Below are 22,632 nucleotides of genomic sequence, written 5' to 3'. Positions count from 1 at the left end.
GGTTCATTGACTTGCCCAAGGTCACACAGCTTGTATTGAGCCCCGACTCAACTCCTAGCCACTGTGTACACTGCTTCCTGTAACAACCACTACCAGTGCCGTAGCTTCCACTCCCACTATCAACAGTTAGAGCTCTGTAGGTGCCAGTACTGCACTAAACACTTCACATATATTCATTTATCCCTCAAAATAAACGCAAGAGGTAGCTATTACATCCACACAACTGCCACAATGGCTGCTACCACAACCCCTACCAGCCCCCCACCAGTGAGCAACAGGTATATGCCCCACCCACAAGTGCTTTGTGTCTATGCCAATCTTTGCTAATCTCTTTTCTATCCTTCCTGAGCAGTGTGACAGCAGGAAAATCACTAAACCTCTCTGATCCTAAGTTTTCTCATCTGTAAAATAGAGACAATGCTAGTACCAGCCTTGGAAAGTCATTACAAGTGTTAAAAGATTTAAGGCACTTGGTAAAGAGCCTGGCACGTAGCAAATGCTTGGTAAATATTAACTCGGAGGAGGAAGAGAGGAGGAAGAATGGGTGGATAGATAGACAAATAGACAAATTCTATCGAATCTCAGTTTTGTACCAAATTTCCTCCACAAAGAATCCAAATTCTTGGGAGCACGTTTTGTGTGACCCTTAGCTGTGCTTGTATGGGGAGGAAGAAGTGGAGAGGAGACAAAAGAGGCTGTTTTGTGTTTCCCTAATTTTTTATTTATTCAAACTAAAGGACAACGATCCTTTTTCCTCTCTGATGATAATCTGCAGGAACTTGGCCTCGCATTCCCTACACAAAAGTTTGCATCATCGGGAAAACTGACCTGAAAGAACAACACTAACATCAGGACGGGAGCAGAGATGAAGACGAAATAGTGCTCACGCCTCAGAGTCCGGGGCTCCCTACAGCCAGCTCCACTCTGCCTCTGCCACAGTTTGTTTATGTAATATAATAAATTCCCATTGCTTCCCTTGGTTTGAGTTGGGTTTCTGTTTCTGTCCCTTACAACGCAAAGAATCCCAACGTAGGACTGAGGGGTATTACACTGATGGAAGGAATGTTGTTCAGTCCTTTTGGATGAATGTATTGTAGATGGAGAGATGCCCATCAATATAATGAGAAAGACTGAAAAAACAAGATATTATTGATGGAGTGAAGTCTTCGAGTCACTTCGAAGGCAACATACACAGGTGCAACTGGAGAGATTCACATCAAACCTTCACTTGGAGGGGGCAGGACTGGCTGTGTAATTTGTGGGGCCCAGTGAGAAAAGGAAATGGGAAGCCTCTTGTTCAAAAATTATTGAGAATTTCACAATGGTGACAGCAGAGCATCAAACCAACAAGGGAAGAAATCTAAGTGTGGGGCCCGATGTGACCACATAGGTCACGTGCCCACAAAGCCAGCCCCAGAGCGGGGGTACTTCCCCTGAGATGCGAGGTCAGGAGGGAAAGATGGCATGTGATGGAAACATTCGGGGGCAGCAGAAATGAAATTGAGATGGAGCCTTTATTTCCCCTAAAGAGAGGTAGACTTATCTGCTTTGAATAAAGAGGTTGGTTGGAGAGAGGGCAGAAGGAAGGTAAATAGACACTGAAAGATGAAACACTGGGGCTTCAGAAAAGCAGTCAATTAGTACTGAATCCTTTTCTCTGAAAATGCTCAAACTCCCCTGAGGACAGCTGTAGCAAGCAGCGAGCCGAAGCAGCTCTGTGAGACTGGTGGAGTTTGATGGTCCAGCACGGCAGTACACCCGGCGGCTGCCAGCCCCTACACAACTGCTGTTTGCTTAATCTCAGGGCTCCCGGCCGCTCTCTAAAGTCAAAGCTCCACTAATAACCATATTTAGCATTGGACCAGCGCTTGGTATTTCCATGGACTCCACGAGCAGTAATTAGTTAATAACCCAACGTCATCAAAAAAAGGCACAAATTGCACGTCTGCAAGAACAAGGTGCCTTTCCTGTTTGTGGTGTGGGGCAAGGGCCCTTACACTGGGCATCGGGGTTTGTGAGTCCTGGAATTATGTATAACCATCGTGCATATGAAAGTGTGTATGTGAGTGTAGGCATGAATGTGTATGAGTGTGTGCACCTATGTTTGAGTGTATACGCGTGTGTGTGCATGTGGGGGCATGCATATGTGTGAAAATACCGTCATCAGGTCCTCATAGAGACATCATGGCCAAAAAGAGGAGAGAACCACAACACTGAAGAAGGATCTTAAGGTATAGACTCAGATAACTTAGATGAGGATCCAGGTTCAGCCACCTCCTGGTTGTCTGACCTTGTACAAATCAACTCCTCTCTTAGTCCAGAGTTTCCTCATCTATAAAATGAAAAGAATACCTTTCTCTCAAAGTTGTGAAGATTACATGAAATCCTATAAGTAAAAGTCCTGCCACAAAGTCAGAATCGATCGGGGTCTCCACTCTCTGTCTTCCATTTTCTCATCCATTCCACGGCTACTTATTCTGTGCCTGCCATGTGGCAGGTATTGTTCTAGTCCCTGGGGTCCAGTAGCAAAGAGAACAAAGCCCTCGCCCTTTGGTTCTTTACATTCTTGCAGGTGAAGACAGGTAGAAACAAATAAACAAGTACATATGTAGTGTGGGATGACAACAGGAATGGGAAACGTGAAGCAGGGCAGGGAGTAGGGCGGGATTCCAGGGGGCAGCGAGGCTTCTGTCTCATAGGGGGTGGCCCAGGAGGGCATCTCTGAGGGTTTCTGAGCAAAGACCTGAGGAGGTGAAGAAGAAATCATGTTAAAATCTGGGAGAAGGTCATCCTTGGCAGAGGGAGGAGTGGAAGCAGAGGTGGTGAGGTGAGAGGCACTGGGGGGACAGCAAGGACCTTTCTGATGCTCTCGCCTCACAAGGTAGGAGATGCTTTTGGATTCCGGAGTAAGACATTCCCCTCACCTCGGGTACCAGTCAAGCTGTCTCTACTGGGCCTGGATGAGGGAACTAGGTCGGGGCCCTGTACACACATCAGGCCTCTGATTTGCCTGAACCATCATCAGGAAAGTGGGGCACATCTCTGAGGGGAGTTCCCCACGCACCGGCATTCATCACCACATCTGTAGAGGATCCTGTTTCTACTGCTGTGTTACCCTTCCCCAAACTCACGGGATGAAAATAACAATCATTTATTTAGTTCACAAATCTACACTTGAGCAGGACTCTGCAGAGAAGGCCCATCCCTGCTCCTCCACTGGGGCCCCCACTGGGGCAGCGTGACTGGGGCTTGAAAATCCACTTGTAAGATGACTCACTCACAAGGCTGCCAGCTGTGAGCTCGGCAGAGGCTGAGGGCCAGCCAGGGGTTTCCATCCCTCTCCACATGGTTCTCATCACATGGGCCATCCCTGGGCTACTTAGGCTTCCTCAGGACATGGTGGCTGGGCTCCAAGAGTGAGTGTTCTAAGAGACGGGAAGGGAAAACTACCCAGTTTCTTAAGGGCTTGTCTTGGAAACCGATACAGTGTGGCTTCCACCATATTCTACTGGTCAAGCAATCACATCCCTCATATTCAAGGTTTCGGGACATAGTCTCCCACTTCAATGGGAGGAGTGTCAAAGAATTTTGAGACCATGTTCTAAAACCACCACCTCCCGGATTGGCCTTCTGTCTTTCCAAATCCCTAGGACGTATTGTAAAGGCTTCTGGGACACTTCATCCTAAAAGACCAGCAGCCTTTTCTCCTAGGCCTGAGAACCTGAAGATTACATAGATATCCTATGTCAGTTACCCTTGTCCATATAACAAACCACTCCTAACTAAAATTCAGCTTAAAACAACAATTCTGTGGGTCAACAAGTTCTCTGGGCTCAGCTGGGTGGTTCTTGTGCTGATCTTGGTTGATATTCCCTAAACATTGTGATCAGCTACTGGCCAGTTAGGTGGCTGTGCTTCTGTGGGTTGACTGGTGGTCAGTTGGGGGACAGGAACAGCTGGATGAGATGTCTCTCATCATCCACCAGGCTAACCCGGGCTAGTCCACATGGTGGTGGTAGATTCCAAGAGCGTGAAAGCACAGGCCTGGACTCTGAACTCAAACGAGGTCATTTCTGTTGCATTCTAGAGGCCAAAGAAAGTCACAAGGCGAGTCCTGATTAATGGGATGGGAAGATAGATTCCACCTCCTTATGGAAGAAGCTGCATAATATTGTGGCCATTTTTACAATCCATCCACGAGAACTCTTCATTCTGCAGCATAAATATTAGCACCTTCAAGGAAGAGCTGGGTTAGGAAAAGAAATCCTGGCATCACAATAAGCCAACTTCTAAATCTGGTAATTTCTTATTATGAACTTTCCCTCACTCTCCTCTGACTTTTAATGATGAGAAAGACAAAAAGTCTACAAAAGGAATTGCTTTGGGAAAGGCAGTCAAGTATATTGTCTAAGCCTACAGGGTCTAGAAGCAGACAAATCTGGATTCAAGTCTTTTCTTTGCCAGTTATTAAACAGATGACCTTGAGCAAGCCTCTTAACCTTTATGAGCCTCAGTTTCTCCAGACATTTTCTGACTTCCTGGGACCTGTCTCAGCTGCCCTTCCCATCTTGTCACCGGGATGGCCACTGCTCTGCCCACAGGAAGCCAAATGTGATTAACTTGGTGAAGGGAATGGCACTAGAAGTGACTGAGTACCTTACCCTGGCCCTCAAGGAGTCAAAATTTAAGGAAACAGACGTTGTCACCCCAGAACAGTTTGTGGCAGCTGGAGATGCCTCAGTCCACCACTGTCCAACATGCTGCTGGGCTACAGGGAAAGAACTGAAAGTGAAGGCATACCCACCAATAGTAAACAATTTTTGGTAACCAAAAATGTGCCATGCTACAAGTGGGCAAGCAGATGCAATCTTCACATGAATTATAAACTATCACTGAAGAAGATGATGGCGTTGGGGGATGGATAGAGCCACATCACAGCACAGGAAGTGCAGGGATAACCAAAACAGCTGAAGACATTACCCTGGAAAGCAAGGACAGTCTAAAACTCCAAGTTTGCTCAAAATAATGTGAGGAGGAAGAAGAGGAAGATGGAAGAAAAGCTGCAAATATGGAAGAAAATGAAGAGAGTGGATTGCTGGAAACGAGGCTATTCTAGACGCAAGGAAAACAGTAGAAGCTTGTAACCCTAAAACGGATGTTGGAGGTGAGGCTGCTATTTTGCAAAGCAGAGCTTACGACCTCTACATCACTTATGAATATTACCAGGCACCACAACTACCGTCGTTAGCTACGATGGGCAACTGCAGCCTTTAGCAGTGGAGCACATGCGTGGAGACATCAGTCAAGATCACGAGAAGAAAATTGATCATTTAAATCACCCACCAGCTCCTACGTGTTCAGGTCACCCATGCAGGCACGCTGAGGTGACCTTTTTTCTCATGGAAATCAGTGAGACTGTTGCAGAAGGAGGACATTCATGTGTACCTTTTAATTTTCTCGAAATGTGTACAAACTGTCATTCCAACAATAGCCTATGACTACAGAAGACACTTCATAGTGCAACAAGCAGAGCACAGGATGTACGCTAATTAATGCTTCTGATTTTTAAAGAATTAACCTATAGATGTGACCATTGGCCATGTTCACCAATATGTACAATTTCTCTAATACAGGGATTTATATGTTTATGCATCAAATTTTCAAAAATGTTCCACTACCAAAAAAAGTTGTGTGCCCCTGTAAGGACCTTACAGACTATCTCCTGCTTTGTGTTTCTTGTCTCAATACAGAGACACTTGCCTTTTCCTCGCTGTTAAGGAGGTCTGCCATCTTTAATGCAGTCTGCCGCTGTCTTTCTGTCAATCACCATCCTCGTGCAGATCCTTCACGGAATCTTTGAGTCTGATTTACATTCAGAACACAGACCAGTGTTCTCTCCTGGACACCACCCAGAATTTCTGTCATTGGCTTAAAGCCAAAGGCATGGGGAAGATCCTGTAATAAGGATGGGTGGGTAGGGGGGTCTCTGCGTCCCAGCCTCTCTCTTCGCTACAGCCCTCTGCATCGAAATGACTGAGGCCACCCAGCTCTGAGAGCCGAGAACAGACAGGCCATCCGTGGGTGGGCCTGATTCCCCCCACTCACACCAGGGGAGGATTTTAAGAGGTAGAGAGACCTTCAAAACAACCCTGACATTTGGGTGGAGGATTGTGATCAATGACTAAAAGATCAGCTAAGAATACAAAATTCTGCATTCAAAATTAGGCACAAACTTAATATATATTTAGAATAAGAAAATAAATCTCAACAAACTACATTTTTTAAAAGGTGACAGCACTAACATTACAAAATGCTGGAAAATAACAATATTTTTACTAATTTTCACACACATGCAATTCTATAATAATTCTCCCCACCTTTTGTTGGCTGCATGCTCGTTGATCTCCTCTTCATATGACAATGAGCTTGTAATACCATTTTCTATAGAGACAGAAGAAAGGGAATTCAGACTTTCAGAGTTATTTTCACTCTGGCATGGGAGAGGGAAACTGGTTTCTCCAGCTTCACAGATTCGTTATTGATGCCACCTAAATTTTTAGGATTATTGACAAACTTGGGTAATCTACCAAGCTTATCTCATGTATGAGCTGTGAGATGTTAGGGGATTTCAAAAGCTTTCTGGTGAAAGTACTATTAGGGTTGACAACATTCATGAAGCAGAGCCTTGGAAGGGCCCCAGGGGTGAGAGGCCTGAAGTGTAAGGGTTACTAGCTTCTCAGTAAATCCACGTCCGGTGGGCTTACAAAGCCCTGCCTTGATGGTCCTTGGGCACCACTTCCACTTCATTGCCTATTCCGCCTCCCTCGTTCAGTCTGCGTCACCACTCAACCTTCCTTATTTCTGCCTAACCTTCGGGCTCTCTTCCCATGGCCCAGCCTTTGCACAGGCTGAGCCCCCTGCCTGGCGCTCCCTTCCTACCACATAATTTTTCATTTCAGTATCTCCTTCCCATCCTCCTTTAGTTTCAGTCATCATTCCCTGCTGAATGTCCTCCCTCACTGTGTCAAATCCCCTATCGTAAGCTTTCTTAATACCATACACCTCTCTCTCAGATCACCAGATGCAAGTTTGCACGTTGTTATAGGATTATTTAATTAATCTTTCTCTCTCTCCCAAAAGAGCTCTAGGAAGATGAGGACTACATCTGGCTTTGTTCCTTCATTGTATCCCCAGTGCCTAGTACACAGTCTGGCTCATAGTAGGGGTTCAATAAATATTTACTGACTGAGTCTGGATGACTCAGGGACAAGACACACAAATTCAAATAGATCAGTGAGTTCCCTCTCCCTGAAAAGAAGAACAAATCCAGAAAACAAGGTTTGGCTTCTCTTTGGCTCCATTTCTCCTGAGTCAACTGCCTGTTGGTGAATCTCAGACAGCAAGCCAGCCTCTAGGAAAATATCTTCATCCTAAAACATGCCTTTTGCACTTTGAGAAACCACGAGTGTTGCTATAAATACCAGAGGAAATCAAAATCTGAAGTCTGAGGTGAAAAGAAATATGGATGAAATGATTAATAAAATACTTCAGGAAAGGATACAGATGTAGCAAAGCTTTGGGAAAAGCTGACGCTGGGCAGCTGTGTTTTCCAGTAAGATCAAAGGTCCCTGGCCCCACCTTGAGATGCTGGTCTAAACGCCACAGCAGAGTGTGAAAGGAACACACCTCTTCTTCTGGGCCAAGAGCCCACGTCTCGTCTAGGATTCTGCCATCATGCCTCGTGGATGGGTCTTGGCCTGTCTATCTGGCGAGAACATTGGCTTCTGAAGAGGTCTCCTCCTCTGGTCTATTATAGTCCACACTTCTACCACTAAAGGTACATTTCTTTTGATTAGGTACTGTACTTGTAAAACTTTTAGGCTCTTCTTTCTCCAGCTCCATGCAACTCCCTCCCCTGGGGCCTCTCTTAGTCTCTGAGCAATTCTGATAAGAAGAAGGACTCTTAGCCCACCAACAGGTGGCCGCTGGAATTACATATGCTACCCATAGATTTTGAATTACAGGAGTCCCAGACACCCACAAGCCCCTAAACAAGTTCTCTCTTCCAATGAAGGTTTCAAATGACATGCTAACTTGTTGCTTGCCAGGGTGGTAGTTGAGAAGGATTCCAAGTTGAGTCCAGGCTCAGCGAGGATCTAAATCATGCTTGATTAGCAGTGTCTCCTATGGTCAAGGGAAAGGATGGTAATGGCATGCATGCCACATATTTGCTTTCTCTGTTCTAATTCCTAACATTTGGTCTGAGACTTATAACTGGGTTTTAGCCCAACTTTAACTTAAATTTCTCCAGAGTCTGAGGATCTGCCCTGAACACAACTGACGCGCTGTAATATAATATTTCACAAGTGCTGTCTTGACCCAGTTTTCAAGTCGTAGCTAAAAACTCTATTCCCCTTCATGAGTAGTTTGCTAAGCCTCTGTACCAACCACCTCCCTTATTGGGATTCCACTCTCCAGGGCCTGGTACCAAACGACTGGCTAGGGACAGGCCCTAAGCCCAGGAGCCCATGTAATTATTCAAATTAGCCAATCCCCAGGAAGCCTTCAAAATCCACTCCATTTGCCATACATAAGTCGTCTCCTACAGCTCCAGCTTACTGTGATCCTGTCTCCAGGTGCAACTATCTGTGTGTCCCTGCATGGCAGCCTTCTCTTCTCCTCTCATTTGGAGCCATAAGGAACAAAAGTGCTGCCTTTCATCTATCCAAGGGTTGGTGTGCTGTGTCCCGCCATCCAAAGAATCTTTAGATCTTATAAAACATGTGTCCAAGGGCCTTGCCCTGCCTAGTCACTGCCGTCCCGTAAGAACTGGACTCTCCTTCCAAAACTACCAGGAATGTCTGTGCATTTGTTTCATATCACAAAACTCTGTTTCCTGGGATGGTTTCTCAGGCCTCCTGCTCCGCCTCTGAGAAGCCACTTTAGCTAAAACTCTAGCTAACATTCAGCGAGTGGATCACCGCTTCCACCCTCAGCATGTGGGAGTGTTGCCTGGGATTCGGGACCTATGGAAGCCCTGACATAAGACCACTTTGTACTTGAGGCAACTGCTCCTTCCTAGGAGCTCTGGTCCAAGGACGGCTGCAGAGCCCACTAAGGATGCCACTTGCAAAATGCCTGCAGGAGAGACTGCGGCAAGACAAGGAAACGCCATTCCACCTTTTTATATTTGCAAACATTCTTCTTTTTCTTCCCTCACCGTCACTGCCTCCCTGGTTTGCCGGCTTCGTGGGGAGTCACGCCACACTTTCCTTTCATTACCTGTCCTCAGGACAGACTTTCTTCTCAGACTAAAAGGTGCGAACATTCTTCCCACCCTAAAATGGTCAATTCTGCGAAAATACGTAGGATTCTGTAACAGTAGGAGCTCTCATTGGGATCCCAGGATAGTTCTGTGCCATTGGGAAGGCGGACAGGGGTCATGAGAAAGGGCCAGCGCAGGGCGTAAAGCAGATGGAAGGCCCCCCATCCGCTTGGGTAAAGGACACGTCTTGTGGGCAGAGCACATGCAGGGAAATTCAAAATGGGAGCGTTTCATGGAAATTCCTAATGAGAGAATTTTATCAGTGGCAATTCAACCTGAGTTCTCTGGTAGATGTGTCACATGGGGAGGACCATTTCTATTTCTTGAGGCCCCCGCTAAAGAGAGAAATTTACAGCCTGGAGTGGTTACAATAACCCAGGATGAAGATAGTCTGGGACCCACATCCTGCGAGGACTTCCAAAAAGAACCAAGGACTCTAAGTCCGGAAAAGAGATGGCGTGTGCTCAAGAAGAAAGGAACTAGGGCAGTCTTTGTTTTAAAATGATGATGATAAGAGCTCACGTCCACAGAAAGTGTACATGTGACAGACACCCTATTTCTTGTACCTCACATCAACATACCTCCTAGGGCAAGTGCCATCACTATGCTCATTGAACAAATGAGGCAACCAAGGCTCGGAGACAGGAAGTGACTTGCCCAGGTCACACAGCTAGAGCCACCAGAGCCAGGATTCAAACTGAGGCCACCTGGCACAAAAATCAAGTCTCTTAGCCACTGCCCCACCTCTCAAGAAACTGACGTCTGTTGTGACGCAAAACTGCTACAGGGTGCCCAGTCTGGCTTCCGGTGGGGGCTCTGATGTGGCTGCCCGACCAGCTCCTCTAGCGCCTGTCCACTAGACACTGGCCCCAGAGGAGCCTCAGGAGCAGCAGGCATGGAGTGATCACCAGAAAAACGGAAACGTCAATCTTCGGGATATATTTAACATGAAAAGTAGGGTGGAGATAAGTGTGTGCCTTGATTTGGGTTAACCCCACAAGCAGACCAAGAGACAGATTTGAGTACAAGTCATTTATTTGAGAGGTAATCCCAGAAAACTATTCAGGCTATGAGGAAGTGAGATGAGGGAGGGAAAGCACACGCAATAAGCGTGTTTTCAAGTAAGTTTCCACGGCGGGTAACTGGAGCTTAATACTGCGGGGGGTCAGTGCACAAATGCTGTTTTGTGGGTTTGACCAGGAACCGTGTACACATTTTACACAGTTATAAAATAATTTTATAGATTAATGTGTATTATTTACATGTTAAATTGTGATTTTTATAATTACAATTTTAAAAGGCAATCCCTATAAAATCAAACTAAAATTAAATAAGTGAATAAATCTACCTATTGAGCTAATGGTCCAATCACATGGATAGAACTATGTCAGGTGATTTGAAGATCCAGTCATCTGACTATTCATCCCCCTGGATTATACCCTGACGAAATGAACTTAAGAAAAAAAAACGAAGCTGTTTTCGGTGATCATCGTTGGTGGTCACGTTGGTATTGTTACTCTGAGACAGGTGAGTGGGGAGGGTGGCATAAAACAAATGTAGTTCCTTTGGGAATTGGAGTATTATTCAACAGGAGAAACAGGAAATATATGTGTAAGATCAAAGAAGGTAAGCAAAAACAATGCCGTTTCTTAATTGAAGTTTCACTATAAACTCAAGATGCATTTTCTCTTTTAAACAAAATATGTTTGTCCTATTGGCATCCACTGAAAAGCCGTAGAAACAAAGATGAACTCAGTAGCAACGAGCACCCCAAATCCCAAATTGTGGTATCTAAATGTCATTCTTACTGAAAGAAACAAGGGTTGAGTCTAGGTTTGGAAGAGAAAACGTACACGATGAGTCTGGAACATCGTCAAACCAGTGGGCAAGCTATGGAAAACCACGTGGTGACGTCAAAAGGTCTCAGGGACCAACTTAAAGAGTCTCCTGCTGGCCACACACAGAAGAATCTGGATCACAATAAGAGACAACTGTGACGGATTGAAACCCATCAAATACTTCAAAATCCATGAGTAAATGGATTAATGATAGTAATAACTGATGAACTGATAGTAATAACAAAATAAGCTTATTGATGTCCTACGTCAAATACTGAGGAACCAATTCGTTATTTTGAAAAACAGAAAATAAAGGGAAAGAATTGCACATTACCTTGTCTTTCCTGTATAAACTATTTCTCAGGATGACAAATAGTTGATGAGAAAAGCTTTTCTTTAAAAAGCAACTCAGGGAACGAATGAAACCGGAATAATGGGATCAAAATGACCATCAGTGGTTGCCACCAGCAGAAGGACGTCAACCAGACTTCCTGATAGCAGTAAACGACGGGCACCATGAAGTATGAAGCATTCTTGCCAAAAACTAAACCTGAATCTGATCAAAACTCCAGCTAGAACTAGAAATTTACAGGAAATACCAGGGGTGAAGGAATACGTTCAAACACACCGCTAAAACGCAATCAGCAAAATGCAGAATTCGGGGAATTCTTTAAGACAAACAAGGCAGTTTCTTCAAGAAGTAAATGTCCAGGGAAAAAAGTAGATTAAAATAGACTTAAAATGCCTATGAACCGACTGCAATAGATAGACTGTATTTGCATCCTCATCCAAACAAAGAAATTATTTTTTAAATAATAAAATAAAATTGGGAAACTTGAACAGATTGGATAACAATTATTATTAATATTTTTGGATATGATCAAAGTATTTTGCTTGTTTTTAAAAAATCTCTGTATTATAGAAGTGCATACTGAAACATTTAGAGATGAAATGATGATATTTTGGGTTTGCTTCAAAATAATACAGGGGGGAAGAGAAGAAGTGTGTGGAGGATACGGAAAAACAGGATTGGTCACCAGTTAATTTTTTTTTAAGCTGGTAGAAGAGAGTATGGAGGACTGTTATCAATCCTGTCTACCTGATTTCTGCTTAATATTTTTCATAATAAGAGTTAAAGTTAAACATACACACACAGCAGTGGCCAATTTTGCTCCAGAGAGGAAGTAAGGGGTGGAATTGAGACGCAAGCTGGAGCAGGGGCATCTGGAGCCAGCAGCATCAGTCCAGAGCATCCTCTGACTCTGCAGAAGAGGCGGGTCTGGTGCCATCCAGGATCGTGAAGACCTCACAGAGCTGCGTGGGGAGGAAGAGCCCGGGTCTTGGCATTCAGTAGGTCACCTAGCTCCGTCACTTAGTTACATAGAGGTGCTCCAGCGTCCTCATCTGATGGGTGGGGACCACTGTGGTAGCCATCTCATCCATGGTGGAGAGGATCAGCTGAGCCGATGCACTCACTATGCTGAGCAAAGCTCCTCGCTCCTAGTACACAATTAATCACTGGTAACTATTCTTGTATTATTATCTTCCTCTTTCCTGTGAGCTACCATGGCCCACGGAGATGCTGTGGGTGCAGTATCTCAGCAGAACTACAGCTGTAGGTCCAGACTCCGGACCTGTCCGCATCTCTCATTGGCCATCCTTGGCAACTTCCTGTAACCTGTTGGTCATCAAATGAAAAAATGAACGGAGCTCTCATCTCAAACCTCGATTTTCCAGACCCTCCATTCTCCTCCACTCCCTTTCTCTCTTGCTCCCTCTCCCCCTTCCTGTTTTTCCTCCATCCTTCCTTCTTTCCTTCTTTCCCCAAAGCAGCACTTTCCACTGTGACAAGCGAAGCAATAGTCTGGGCAATAATTTAATTCCTTGCTTCCTACTTAAAAATCCCCCTAATTACTGGGTAATGGGTCCACAGAGGCGTTTGGGCTGGGTGAGCTCTGCCCTGCAGGCACAGCTATAGTTCATCTGTCTGCTCCCTAATAGCACTCGAAAGTTCACACTTATAAACATGTCACTGAGCCCGTAATTGAGTGACTGGTCATTAGGTTCCACGCGCCGTACCTGTGGGTCACTGATCACTCAGGGGTGATGGATCTTTCTCCAATACCTCAGCCAGGCAGGCCACAGAGCTCTCTATCACCTCTCAGCAGGGCATTAGTTTCTGGGAAGACTGCAGCGAGCCCTGGTGAGCCGTCTTAGCCACGGACTTCCATTGGGAAGGGCCAGATGGAAGAGAGGGTAGGGCTGGAACACTCATCCTCCTGCTTCATCCACTGACTTTCCCAGAAGCCTCTCCTGGGAGCATCTTCTAAGGGACACTGAAGCTAAAAGGCACCATGAGGCAAGGGGGATTCAGTGCAAGAATAATTGCACTGTGGAGTTAAAGTCGATTTGACAGTAGAGGTATCGTTGCAAGACAAGGAGAAAGAATTGGGTCTTTGTGTTACTGAACTTAGCTCAATGTACTAGAAACATCTATCACCTCTGAGCTGTGTATCCTTGAGTAAGTCACTTGAACTCTCTGTTCCTCGATTTCCTCATTCGTGAAATAGAGATGATAGTACTGCTTCCCTTCCAGGGTTGTGCTGAAGATTATCTGAGATAAATATATCAAATGGTCTAACAGTGTCTAGCACCCAATAGGTAATCAACAAATGTTAGTTTATTCTAAATACATCTACCATTTTCCTCTGTTTCCATCAGAAATGCTCTTTCATATTTTCGATGATGATGGAGATAGATAACATAGTGGCTACTGGCACAGGTTCTGAAGTCAGGATGATTAGAATCAAACTCTAACTCTACTACTCAATCACTATGTGGCCCTGGACAAGTTGCTTAACCCCTCTGAGCCTCAGCTTCCTCCTCCATAAAATGGGAATATTTACGGTAGCCAGCAGCCAACTCATAGAGTTCCTATGGGGATTAAATGAAATAACGCATGTCAATTACCTAACAAAGTAATTGGCAAGTAGTCAGAAGTAATCTTTCAATAAATGTTAGCTCTTATTATGGGGCCCATGTTTAAGGAAATGAGGAAAAAACAACTTGATTCATGCTCCATCTTTAAATACAGTATCTTGAAATTAAAATTGTCAAGGAAATTCAACTTTTTAAAATTTAAATCTACCTCCAGTTAGTATAATTAGACTTCCCAGTCTGTCTAGGGGAGTAGGGCTTGAGAAAGAGAACTAATTCAGAACAAAATCCATCTTCTGTTTAGTCCCAGGCTGAGCGATGCAGAGTGGAAATGCTGCAGGGGGCTGAGAAGGAAGAAGCAGATGTGGGAGAGAGAAGGATCCGGGCGAGGTGGGGCTACTCTGGGCTGTAAGAACACCAGGGCAGGAGAGCAGGTGGAGGGGAGGGACCATCCAGATGGTGCCAGGGGGACAAAAGCCCAGAAGCAGGGACACGATGCGTCACATTCGCAGGAGGGCGTGAGGAGTCCAGGCTGCTGACCCACACGGTTTGTGCTAGAAAGGAGTAATAGGAAATTCAACAAACAAAAAATATTTAGTGAAAGCCTGCTCCGTGATGAACATTAAATTATCTCATTGAACCCCATACCAACCCTGTTGCCATTTGCGGAAAATCTTCAACTTTTATTCCTAAGATATTTGGGCAACTCATATATTTAGTCCATCCGACTGCACATTCCTAACCACGTTTCAGACACCACTTCTGGATTCTTGAGCACCAGGAATAAGGTGGCGCTGCCCAGTGACCAACCCTTGCAGCTTGGGCAGCCTTGGCATCTTCATCCATATGCCAGGATCCATGTAACAATCTAACGGTTTATTTTGCTTTCTTTTTATTATTTTATACTGATATGTTATGTTGTACTGACTGCTGAAAATGGGAAAATGTAAATGTTGATATTAACCACAAGAAACACAGGTTTCAGAAAGGGGAAGCAATTGAACAAAAAGAAATATTTAGGCATCCCCAAAGTGGCAGATGGTCCATCTCAAGTACTCATGGTTCTTCAATTGTTCAACGGTTTATTCAGCCGTGAAGGAAACGATCGGAATGTATTTAACAAATATTCATTTAGAGCTGACTATGTGCTAGGCACTGCTTTAAGCAATTTATAAAATATTAACTCATTTAAAAATTAAAGAAACTCATACAAATTAAAGAAACTAGTAAGAGTCATGAGGCTGTATTAGACAAACATAAGTTGAGGGACATCCTACAAAATAAATGCCCTCTCTTCAAAAATGTCAAGGTCAGTCAAAGACGAAGAAAAAATGAGGACCTATTCCAGATCAAAAAAGACTAAACAACATGACAATGAAATGCAATGAACTATCTTTGTTTGGATCCTGGATGAGAACATTTTTTTTTTTTGGCTATAAAGGACATTAGAGTGATAAGTGGCAAAATTTGAATAAGATCTGTAGACTATTTAATTGTACTGTATTAATGCCAGCTAATTTCCTTATTTGGATAATGTTTCTGTGGTAATGTAAGAGAATGTCCTTCTTTTCAGGAAATGAAAACTAATATATCTAGAGGTAAAGGACCACCATGTCCACATTTTACTCTGAAAATGGTTCATAAACAAATAATAAAAATGTATAAAAACAGAAAATGATAAAGCAAATATGAAAGATACTAACATTTGGGGAAATATGAGTGAAGGTAGATAGGAATTCACTGTGTTATTTTTGCATTTTTCTGTAAGTCAAACTATTGAACAAAAAAATTAAAAATCCTAGAACATATATAGTCAAACATTGCACCTAAATGATACAATATTATTTTAAATTTTAGAACGCATTTTTCTTTCTGGGACCAAACACCACTTAAACTTATAAATCTATTGGGTGACTTTCGAAACTTTCAAATATGCCTTTAGGAAGGCGTTATGTAAAACAGCAGGAGAGAGCCTTGACAATGAACTTCTCCTGCAGGAATTCAAGTGAGAGATGAGGTCGGCCTGCACTGACATGGCATCCTTGCATTGAGGAAGGTCTGCGTAAATACAGAAGATACTCGGAAGGAAGATGCTCCTGGACTCGACGGCTAATTAAATATGGCCAGAAAGTGAGAGGGAAGAGGAGTCTGGGGATTCCAGCCTTGCAAACCTGGAGAATCCCAGCCCTTGACAGCCTAGAACTAGAACAGGAGACTGCAGACTGAGGTTACATTCTGCCTCTGCCACCGTTTTGCTGTGTGACCTTGGGCAAGTCACTTACCCTTTCTGGATCCCATTGGTGAAAATATGCTATTGTATAGAATAACGCCTTCCCATTCTAAAAGCATTTTCCATGAATCAGCGTCAGGAAGAGCAGCAGTTAATGGGCAGAGGTGACTATGAGCTCAGGGTGGGTGTGTAGTGTTGAGGACAGTTACACTTGAGTGGGAATTCAAGGAGTAGTAGCTTGCAACTTATGAAACTGCTGTTTTGTAAGTCAAAAGTAGTCAAATACTATCAATTCCAAATGACTTAACCCAACATGAGAGGTGTAAGACTGGAACTGAAAGGAGCCAGGAAGGGATTTCCACATCTGGTACCCACTAGATGGAGGTGAGAGCTAAAGCCCAGAATGGGTCTGCTTTCTGAGGACAGACGGGTGTGGTGGAGGAGCAGAAGAGAGCCTAGAACAGAACGTTGTTGGCCACAGAGATTCCATGAATCATAAAAACAATTATTTATCATTAATATGAATCATAAAAATCATAAAAATGAATATTTATTGGAACTCAGCTGTGGGACAGGCATTCTGCCAGAGGTATGAATCCAGAAGTGAATAAAGCAGGTGCATTCCCCCGAGATCTTGAAGATCTTAGTGTAAAAGAGAAAGAGGAGCCGGGATGGAATTATAACTATAGCTACTCATAACACCTTTATTTACTGAGCACTTACTGTATGCCATGCACTTGGGTGAGCCAGACGTGGGGGGTCTGTTTTGGGTTTCCTTTGGTTTCCACTCAGCCACCTCAAGGCCATCATAGCACTTCATCAGCTGCCCCCTGTGAAAGATCCAGGTGCACAACACATTAGGGGGAAATTGGTATCCTACTGAAGATTTCCTAAGAGGGTGGGAGGGAAAGCTTCACATTGTTCTCCATAAAGCGAAACTTGAACCAATTCCCACTTCTTCTCCCCAACACCCCAATCCCAACGCACTGTGTTCCTTTCTTCTGCCTGCTGCCTGGTCTTTCTCTTCTCTCCACCTGACCATGGCTGTGGTCCCTTCAAAACTACTCTGTGACCCCAGGCAACCTCATTCCTGCCTTCAGCTTGTGCAGCCCACTCCTCCCGGCAGGGAGCAAAATGAAGCTCTGTTGTTCTTGAAGCTCGTGCCTGGGGGAGTCTCCTCCGTACCTCTGTCAATCCCAAGTTGCTTATCAAAGAGTTTTGCTGCTGATGGATGAATTCTTCAAGAACTTATCAGACCGAGCAGGCGTCACGGGGGAAGGAGAAGGAGAGGCTGGGAAAAGATTCTGAACTGAGAAGATTTTCAAAAGATGTGGAGAAGACAGACAGAACAACGAGAGGGAGAGAGGTTTTTCCCCCTACCTACCCATTATCTTGAATTCTTACATCGACCCTGAGCAAGATAGCATTACCTACATGTTATAAAGAAGTAAACTGATGTCCCAGGAGAATAAGGACCTTGTTTAAGGCCGTAAACAAGGCTATGGCTGTGCTGGAATGCAAACTCAGGCGCACCTGACTCTTCACACTTCATGGCATAGAGAGGGAACAGGGGAGGTAGAGAGGCTGCACAGATCCTGTGAAATCCCCGACTAAGACCCTTTTCGTGTGCTTCTTCAGAAGGTAGTGATGTACCACACTTTTGCAGCTGTGTGGGGAAGGAAGGTTCTCGTTACCTTCTTTTCCTACCTGGGCTTCTCATAGGAAATAAGAAACCAAAGTCATTTGAATTGTTTGTAGAGTAGAAGTTCATGGGCCCCTAATAAGGTGTTTCCTAAAAGGAACTCTATGAGTTTCGTGTACTCAGCTACTTTAACTGCTCAGAAATTATTAGGTGTGATCTACATAAGAGAGGCTGTCATATACATTACTCGAGACAAGGGAGATTCGAGGCAAAACTGAGGTCTCTGGCTCAAACCTGGCCACCAGTTGTCTACACCTGGGCAAATGATGGACTTGCTCTCTATGTCCCTTTCTCCATGAGTAAAACAGACCTCTTAATGCCAACTCTTACCTCCTCGGAAGGTGTGTATATTGAAATAATACACATAAAGGGAATTTAAGCAGCATAAAGAAGCTTATTAATTAAAAACATGATCACCTTTGAAGACAATTAAATAATGTTTATTTGTTTAGAAAGTTTTGGAGTGTTCCGACAATGCCCAGCGCAAGCAGTAACCAGAACATTAGGAGCTCTAGCTTCTTCCTAGAGTGAGGTTCTTGAATCTCCTAAGACCTATGATATCTCTTCCTCACCCACCCTAAAGGCCAGGTCTGGAGTTTGCCAAAGACCCATCTTCATTCCAGACACGGCGCAGGGGCCCAAGACTGCATTTGCCGCTACGTTGAGTGCTGCAGACGCAGCGATATTCCTAAGGCAAGAACAAGGAAGACTCTAGTAAACAGTGATTCAGAGAACATTGCTGGGAAAAACCAGGCACTGGAGCCCTCCAGGGGACACACACCAGGCCCTCTTCCTCCTCCTCTCTCTCGCTCAATCTACAGCGCATCACCACTCAAGGAGGGCAGATCAGTCTCCTATACCAGTAAAGCCGCGTATTGACAGTGCTAATGCCTTCAAGAACTTTACTCTGTGTGACACGTGAATGAGATTCGTTCTAAAAGATTATCCCCAGGCTGTCTCTCGCCTTTTAGAAAACTCAGCCTCCCCTGATGGGTCACGAGAGCCTTCTCCGAGGAGTATCAATCACGGAATGATGCATGGGTGTCCTATGGCAGGTCACCAGCACCCTCTTTACTTACTGAGCCCCAGCACTTAGACCTCATCGAGAGCTGACGGCCGATCCACAGGACTTAAGTCCAATCAGGACTGATTTCTCTGTATTAAGGACCGCTTCAGTCTGGCCTGTCATACTCCCCTGCCCAGACACTGCTAAAGCTCTGCTTTCTTTCGAAATATCTGTACTATGCCTTACACCAAAGATGGCACAAGTTGGCATGGCAATAATGATAGCTATCTTATATTGAGTTCTTACTACAGTGTGTCAGGCTATGTGCTTTATTGAATTATTGAATCTATATAATAATAAATATTATTATAATTCCTGTTTTACAGATGGGAAAACTGACGATCAGAGAGGGCTCAAATCTAGTAAATGTCAGTGATGGATTTTTAAACCCAGGCTATTTGACTCCAGAAACTAAACTCTTAACCACTCATATTAATTCTATGTTGATTTCTTATTATTGAGACATGCATATCACAAAGTATAGTATTTTTGTTAAATTGAGTACATACTATATATGGCTATATGGGATACCTATGAGTAGAGGAAATCTTTAATTTCAGCTTTGTGCTTTTCTTAGTAAATTTTTACTATGAGGATGTGTTACTTGAAAGTTAATTAATTTGGCTTTGAAATGTTTCAAATATTTATATAAGTACAAGGAATAATATAACAAAACTACATACCCACCACTCAGATTTAACAAATACTATTTTGTCATACTGGCTTCAAAATTTTTTAAGAAATAAAACATTCCAGATAAAAATGAGAAACTCCTTATTCCACAACATCGCTTTTCTCTCTTCATGCCTCGAAACTCACCAGTACCCTGAAGTTGGAGTGCTGTCTTTTCATCCATGTTTTTATGTTTTGTTTTGTTTTGGTTTGGTTTTTTCTTAAAGATTGGCACCTGGGCTAACAACTATTGCCAATATTTTTCTTTTCTGCTTTATCTCCCCAAACCCTCCCTGTACACAGTTGTATATCTTAGTTGCACGTCCTTCTAGTTGTGGGATGTGGGATGCCGCCTCAATGTGGCCTGATGAGCGGTGCCATGTCCGCGCACAGGATCCGAACCCTGGGCCACTGCAGTGAAGCATGTGAACTTAACCACTCAGCCACAGAGCCGGCCCCCCGTTTGTATGTTTTTACTACCTGTGTATGTATTCCTGTCAGCAGAAAACATACTACATACGTATATTTCCACAAATAACATATAGTAATCCTGCTGACTTTTCACGTGCGTCTTCCTTCCACAGGAATCCACACTGGGCTTTCCTCTGCTTGGCTGAGTTATTCACTGTATCTCAGTCCACATTTCGTCACTCTGTATGGTTCAAGATTACAGATCCCAGGGCCAGCCTGGTGGCACAGTGGTTAAGTTCGCATGTTCCGCTTCAGCGGCCTGGGGTTCACTGGTTCGGATCCTGGGTGTAGAACTATGCACTGCTTATCAAGCCATGCTGTGGCAGGCATCCCACATATAAAGTAGAGGAAGATGGGCATGGACGTTAGCTCAGAGCCAGTCTTCCTCAGCAAAAAGAGGAGGATTGGTGGCAGATGTTAGCTCAGGGCTAATCTTCCTAAAAAAAAAGAAAAAAAAAAAGGTTACAGATCCCTCCCACTTTCAGCAAAGAAAGCTTGGGCTTCTGTTTATTGTTCTCTGTGCTGTTTAGGGCTGCTTTCAAAAGGAGGGAGTAGGAAACCAGATCTCTCTGATTCTTTTTCTGCATATATTTTAATGAGCTTATGGTCTTTGCTCTTTGGTCTGATAACAGTATGAATTGCATTAGTAGATTTTCTGAGGTTAAGCCATCTTTGAATTCCTAGGATCAACAGCACATGGTCATGGTCTGGTTGTGTTGTTCTTGTTGCTGCTGCTGTCATTTGGCTGGATCAGTCTGTTAGCATTTTACTTAGGTTTTGCTCACCTATCTTCATAAGCGAGATTGACTTACAATTCTTCTATTTAGCTGTCTTTTTCCATTTTGATATCAAGGTTAATTTGAAACATTTACCAAGTTGGAGAACTTTCCACTTTTCTATATTCTCTGAAATGACTGTTTATTGAAGTTTTGGTAAAAGATGCATAAAACCATCTGTGTCTAATGCTTTTGTGGGAAGGTATTTTTTCATTACTGATATAATTTATTTAACAAACATGGGTTTATTCATATTTTGTATTTCTTCTGGAGATAATCTAGGTCATTTATAATTTTTGAGAAAATTGCCCATTTTATCTAAATTTTCAAATTGATTGACATAATATTATTCTCATTATTTTCATGTTTATGATTCCTGTTCATGTTTATATATATATATCTCATAATCTATATATTTCATATATATGTTTCATATACACATTTAATATATATATGGGTATACAGCCCTCTTTTAGCTGTAGCTCTACACTCTTTTCATTTTCAATATTGTTAAGTTTACCTTCTTTCTTTTTCTTTTGCCCAGTCTCACCAGAGGACTGGCCATGTTATTAGTCTATACAAATAGAGAGACAAATGGAACTTTTCCTAATCCAGTGTGTTTTACATACATATGTACATACATGCATTGTTTTACCAAATAAAAATGGCAGAACAGAGGTTACCTCAGCTTCTAGAAAGACACTATTCTTACTAATATTTAGGGAGTAAACCAGAGCCACCACATAAAGGTGACTTTCCCAGAAGCAGCGTCTCCTGCTCATTGTACTATCCTGCTCTCTGGAGGCAACCAAGATCGCAATTTGGAATCAGATGCACCTGTGCTGAGGTGCTTCCCCTTCCTGCATGGATGACCTTGAGCAAATGGAAGTGAAAATGCCCATCTCAAAGGCTATGGGAAGGATTACCTGGAAGAGCAGGCTGGAAAGTCAGGATGGATGAGTTCGTAAGAGCGAGATCTAGAGCTGGGGAAGTCTGGGTTTGAATCCCAGCTTAACCACTTGCCAGTGGTGTGGCCTCGGTGTTCCTACTAATTTGTAAAAATGAAATAAAATACTTACCTTGAGTTGTTGTGGGAATTAAATTGTGTATCTGTTTTGCATAGTGCTTAACACAGAGAAAGGAAATATTCAAGAATTACTATTGTTGCTGCCACTACAATTATTATCAGCCTTATTTGGGTAAAGGCCTTAGCTCAAGGCTTCTCAGTGAAGGCTCGGAGTCCCCTTTCCTCATTCCTCTCTTGGCTGAAGCCAGGCACAATGAGGTTGGCACAGTTCTGGCCGGTCTAAGCCTGGCTCAGCTCTGACCCCAGGAGCTAGCACAGTCACCCTCACAGCTGCTCATAGCAAGCAGCAAGCCTCACATTTCCAAAGGGGAGAAAGTGTGGGTTTGAAAATACAGAATCCCATAACCAGTGATTCCCTAGACATTCTATCAAAACTCAAGAGTGGAATTATACCCAAGGCTAGCAAAATTATACCCTAGGTCTGCTTGTATAACGTGGTGTTTTTAAATTGGGCTCCCCAAAGTCCTAGGGATTCCGTGAACCAAACTTCCCTTTTCCCCACCACACACTAATGAGAGACAGAACATC

The 22,632-nt window shown here is 43.7% G+C and overlaps 1 pseudogene; it reads left to right on the top strand.

Annotated features, from left to right (window-relative positions):
- The first annotated feature begins 231 nt into the window (after positions 1–231).
- On the top strand, positions 232–5,553 carry LOC124248205 (ubiquitin-like-conjugating enzyme ATG3; annotated as a pseudogene).
- The last annotated feature ends 17,079 nt before the right edge of the window (positions 5,554–22,632 follow it).

This window comes from Equus quagga, chromosome 12 (genome assembly GCF_021613505.1).
Source record: "Equus quagga isolate Etosha38 chromosome 12, UCLA_HA_Equagga_1.0, whole genome shotgun sequence".
NCBI lineage: Eukaryota > Metazoa > Chordata > Mammalia > Perissodactyla > Equidae > Equus > Equus quagga.
The sequence above is the reverse complement of the archived record's forward strand: the minus strand, read 5'-3'. Positions and strand labels throughout refer to the sequence as shown.